Below are 6000 nucleotides of genomic sequence, written 5' to 3' on the forward strand. Positions count from 1 at the left end.
TAAGCAGTGTCCTTTAGAAGATGCCAGTGTTATTTTTATGTATGTATTTAAGGAATGTCTTCATTCACCCCAGACTCCCTTCCTCTTAGGTGTATGCCCTTCAAAATAAGAAAGTTACCAACAGGTAACCAAAGATAGTTAGAAGGAATTGTATGGTATGTATGTTAAAAATAATGAGTATGTTCTAATTTTGACAAATATGTTTATTTATAATCTACATCCCAAGTTTACTCAAGAGAGTACAGAATTTAAAGAAAAGCCTAAGACATCATGAATATGAAAATGACCACAGGGGCAAAAACTTGTATTGGTCCAAGATTGCTGCAAATTTTATAATGCCAAATGGTTGGACACCTCTAGTTTACATACAGAATTTCTTCTCTGAGCTGGAGAGCTGGCTGAGAGGTTAAGGGTGAATGAAATGAGGACATGGCTGCTCCAAGGTATGGTTAAGGAGACTTTTACTGTAGATGTGAGGGACAGTTCAGCCGAAGGCATCTGGAAGGGTCCAGACTGAAGCAGGCTATGGTGGGGGGAGGATGTGAGGGGGGGGCCGGGTGCAAGAAGGACAAGAAAGCATATGGACGAAATGGCAGGTTTATATAGGAATGAGAAGCTGGGTAAAGGGAAGCGAAGCTCAGCCCCTGGGCTGGAGGGGTTTAGGGTAGTGGGCGGGGTGAGAAGTTCTGGGAGGGGCCACAGGTACTGAGTGAGCCTTGTGCAGGTTTCTTTGGGACCTGACAAAGACCACTTGTTGCTCTCGCAGAGGACCTGGGTTTGGTTCTTAGCACCCACACAGTAGCAGTTCCAAAGGATCCATTGCCATCTTCTGACCTCCTCAGGAACCAGGAACACACATGATGGACATACATGCACGTGGACAAAATACTTATACAATAAAATAAACCTTTAAAAAATACTTCGTCTTAATAATTTTGCTCTTGGCTTGTTTCTGATAATCAACAACTAAATTCCTACTGTTCATTCTCTCCTATAAATGGGTAGCCCCTGTATTTATATTTCTAATTCTGCTTTTCTTTTCTGCTCTTTATCTGTGTATCTAGCCATCATCTGTTTGATGGTCGTGCTTAGGTGACTCGCCAACATTCTGAACTAACATTTCTAAAGTTCATTGTCTGCTTACCTGCGGCTCTTCCTGTCCTGTCTACAGCGCTGAGGAATTTGCATTGTATGTCAGCTCATGGACCAGAGGCTTAAGCATCATTCTGACTTCTTCCTTCTCCTTCCCCTAAATCATCAGGGCCGATGGATTTCTGCCCTTGAAATGTTTATTATGTTGCTGCTTTTGTAGTTGTTCCTCATCATGGTTTATACAAATTCCTTAATTAGCCTCTATCCTCTTCACATTCTGTGCAGTTAGGACAATCTCTACTCTCGGATTTGAAACACGCAGCCCTCCGGATCAACTTCCGCAGCCGTTTTTATTGTGTTATTTTTCCATCACATGAACATCGCCGTACATTTTTCAGCGTTCCTCCTCTAACAGCCCCCCATCACCTTAGAGCAGACCCTAAGCTACACGTGTGTTACTTGCTTGGTCCGATGGAGGTGTTTGAATGTGTGCCCCTTGACACACATTTCCTAGAGAGACAGCCTACGTCAAACCCTTTGATGATGTGGCATTCTCTACGTCAAGCGTTTCATTTCCTCAGCGCTACCACAGTGCTCTTGCACCCGACTCAAGTGTTTTCCTCTTTCCGTTTAACCTTCACATCAGCTACTGTGCATCAAACACCCCAATAAGCCCTGGTACATACACCGTGACCTTCGGTTTGCTGCAGCCTCGACCTTCTGCCATGGTGCAGTCTACTTCCCTGCCACACCCAATGAACTGCTCCTGATCATATGACCTGAGCAGAATTTCCTCTGTCACTCCTTTGCCTAGGCAGATCAACTCCTGTGTTTGATACCACCATGCCTTAACATACATCAGTTATTTTATGTATCAACCTTATGTGTATCATGTGGTTATATTTGAGATATATACACATGAGATATATACACATGAGATCTTTGGGACTAGTTTATCCTTACATTGCCAAAGCCTAGTATAGTGCCTGATACGTAATTATAATTTGCTGTATGAATGAAGGGATGTAAGATAAATTGCTATAAACACTTGCAGAGCAATTACTATATGCTACATGTTGTTCAAAGCACTGCTAACTCATGCTATCTTGTCAACAACCTTCTAACAGCAATGAATGAATATGTAGTCCAACTTCAAGTAAATAAAATAGCTGAGTCATTTTCTTCGTGGTTTATGAAGACTCTCTTTAAAAATAAAAATGATGGTCATGTTTGTATTAATTGAGAAAGGCATGAGTTCAGAGTCCTTCTTTAGTCATTACAAGTAAGAAGAATTTCTCAGAAATCCAGATGACCTGTTTCTGCATAGTGAAATCCTTGCTGGCAAAGGCAAAATCTGGTGCCATATTTTTTAACCTCAAGAAAAATAATTTCACCAGGCAGTGATGATGTATGCCTTTAATCCCAGCACTTGGGAGGCAGAGGCAGTTGGATCTCTCTGAGTTCGAGGCCAACCTGGTTCACAAAGCCAGACCAGCCAGAGCTACACAGACAAACTCTGTCTCAAAACAAACAAACAAAAAAAACCCCAAAAAAATCAAAAACAAAACAAAACAAAATTAAAAAAGAAAAATAAATTCTTTTGCCACGACAATATTATTATTAAATGTATTTGCACATTTAATGATAGTCTATCAGCTGAGATCAAACCTCTATTTGTATATAACACAATGATTAAATTTTTCCCAGTCATCTTTTCGGTGTCCTAGAAGACCCTAGTTAACTTGTAACCCTAACATTTTCTCCAAATTGAAAGCTCCTTATCAGGCATCTTTAGGCCTACTTATAAATGACATTCAGATAGCCAAAGCTGGGGGATGAAACTTCAGATATTGAATGATATGATGAAGTGTGTTGTTGTTTATTTGCTCTTTTGCGGGCCCCAACACCCAGATCCCCCCAAAAAAAAATCACACACGGAGGCTTATTCTTAATTATGAATGCCCAGCCTTAGTTTGGCTTGTTTCTTGCCAGCTTTCCTTAACTTAAATTATCCCATCTACCTTTTGCCTCTGGACTTTTCCTGTTCTTACTTCTGTAAATCTTACTCTTACTCCATGGCTTGCTGTGTAGCTGAGTTGGCTGGCCCCTGGAGTCCTCCTCCTTCTCTGACTACTTCTTCTTTTCTCCCAGATTTCTCCTTCTATATATCCTCTCTGCCTGTCAGCCCTGCCTGTCCTTTCTCCTGCCTTGCTATTAGCCATTCAGTTCTTTATTAGGCCGTCAGTTGTTTTAGACAGGCATAGTAACCCAGCTTCACAGAGTTAAACAATGCAACATAAACAAAAGTAACACACCTTAAAATAATATTCTACAACACAAGTGCACCTAAGTACCAGGTATTCTGATGCTGATGCGAGGGATAGAAGTCCATCCTGTTTGGAGAGAAGCATTCCTCTAAAGAGATGATGGGAAGATGCATCACATCAGTATTTGGTATAGAATGGAGATTAACTGAGATTCTTAAACAAGATGCAACCATATAACCAAAAGGGGATTTTTACAAATCTGAATGTAGGATGGAGTTCATGTTAGACTGAATGTGGAAGTCAACAGAGACAAAGATGTTGGGTGGGAAATAACAAAAACCTAAACTACGGGGCTGGAGAGATGGCTCAGCAATTAAGAGCACTGGCTGCTCATCCACAGGACCTGGGTTCAATTTCCAGCATCCAGCGGTGGCTCCCAATGGTCTGAAACTCCAGTTCCAGTGGATACGATGCCCTCTTCCAGCTTCCACAGTCACACGTGATGCATGTGTGTACACTCAGGCACACACATACACTGGGGCACACACATACACTTAAAAAAAAAAAAGATCCTGAACTAGGATGGCTGCCACAGAGAAGGAAGAAAGTGAGAAAGGTTGTCAACAGAGAAAGATTATGAAAGACACAGTTCCCAGTTAATTATGAGACACAGGAGAGGGATAGCAGGGTGGCCCAGATAACAGTCCCCAAGAGATTGGTTCAGATGGAGGTAAGATAGAAACGGAGCATATGAGACCATGGCAAGCAGACTGTAGGTCAGAACATGGATAATGTCCAAAGATCTAAATCCTGAAAAACTCCGATTCTATTCATTTCTGTGGGATAAAAAGTAGCCAGCCAAGGGACAGAAAATGGCATGAGTTGGTCAACCTTTTGGGAATAGAAATTGGGAAATATTTTCAAAATTTTAGACACATGCATTCTATCCTAACAATTGGTCTCGTGGACTATTTGGGATATTTACACAAATAGGTGAGAACATAGACAAAGATGCTTACTCTTGGCTTTCAATGGTTAAAAAAAAAAAAAAAAAAAAAAAACTGGCCGGGCTGATTGTCCATCAATGACTGCTTCAGCTGTCCAATGAAATGCTCGTTTAGAGCTGTGCATGCTGATATGGAAAGATGTTTTTAATATATGAAAAATTTAAGAAAACAAGTTCTAAAATAGCATATCCAGTAAAACCTCGTTTTCTCCCAAAATTTCATATGTACATAGAAAGTTATGAAAAAATATATTTGGTTTCCAGGTATAGTAGTGAACATCTTTAATGCCAGCACTCGGGAGGCAGAGGCAAGCAGATCTCTGTGAGTTCAGGGTCAGCCTGGTCTACATAGTGAGTTCCAGGACAACCCGGGCTATGTCATGAGACCCTGTCTCAAAACAACAACAGACTATATTTGGCATTACTAACTTTGATAAGTCTGATTTAGGAGAATCTTCATTTTATACATCTATACATTCATCGAAATATTTCCCCAATAAACATGTATTGGATTTGTAATGAGGATAAAATATTAGGAAGCTCCTTTTAGAAAAAAACTGGAATTTTTGGAAAACCACTTATAGACTTTAAGGCTATCAGTGAGTCACTGATATCAAAGATGAGATACTTTATTGGAACAAGGCAGGTGAACTTAACCTTGAGAGACAGTGGCACGTGGTATCTAAGTATATGCAAGTGAATGCTTAGGTCCTTTTCGGTTGGGCACCCCCAAAATATTCTAATCACTTTTGTATCTTCTCACACTGCTTTCCCTTTGTCCCTTGAGTAAGTCCCATCTCTCACAACATTGGCCTTTGTACCTGATGTGACTGTTCTCTGTCTTAAGAGAGTCCCCCTACTCTACAGGCCCCAACATAGGTACACGAAACTCTAGCTATCCACTGTTCTGCAGACATCAATTGTTAACTTCCTCAGAGAAGTGTCAAGGAATCCTTTTGGAACATGAACTCTTGCCTATTATTTGTGTCTCTATATCCACCATGTGTGGTTGAGGAGTCAGAAAACTAAGTGGGAAAGAAAAAAATCAAGTGATATACACATGAGTTGTAGTTATATCTTAAAATATTTCTTCTTCTTCTTCTTCTTCTTCTTCTTCTTCTTCTTCTTCTTCTTCTTCTTCTTCTTCTTCTTCTCCTCCTCCTCCTCCTCCTCCTCCTCCTCCTCCTCCTCCTCTTCCTCCTTCAACTTTATTACCTATTTCTTTTATTTTTGTTTGTTTTTGTTTTTTATGTTACAATTTCTAACATAATTTCTTTATTGATTCTTTGGGAATTTCACACCATGCACCCCAAACCTGCTCCTTTCTCAATCCCCCTATATCCTCCCCTCACCCCTGCAGCACCCCCCAAAAGAAAAATTTTAAAAATCAGAGCAAAATAAAACATAGCAAGCAAACAAACAAAAACAAGAACAAAACAAAACGAAACAAAAAACCCCTCCTTGCTTCTCCATCTTTCCTGCCTCTCCAACACCTATCCTTCATCTTGGTGGCATTGGGAGTCATGTCACACAGTCTACCCTTTTGTCCAATCAGCTTTACTAGCAAATGTTCATTGTAATGAGTTATCGGTCTGGTTCAAGGCCTCTGGTTTCTGGCACGCCACCATCACTGGA

This window comes from Peromyscus maniculatus, chromosome 12 (genome assembly GCF_049852395.1).
Source record: "Peromyscus maniculatus bairdii isolate BWxNUB_F1_BW_parent chromosome 12, HU_Pman_BW_mat_3.1, whole genome shotgun sequence".
Lineage (NCBI taxonomy): Eukaryota > Metazoa > Chordata > Mammalia > Rodentia > Cricetidae > Peromyscus > Peromyscus maniculatus.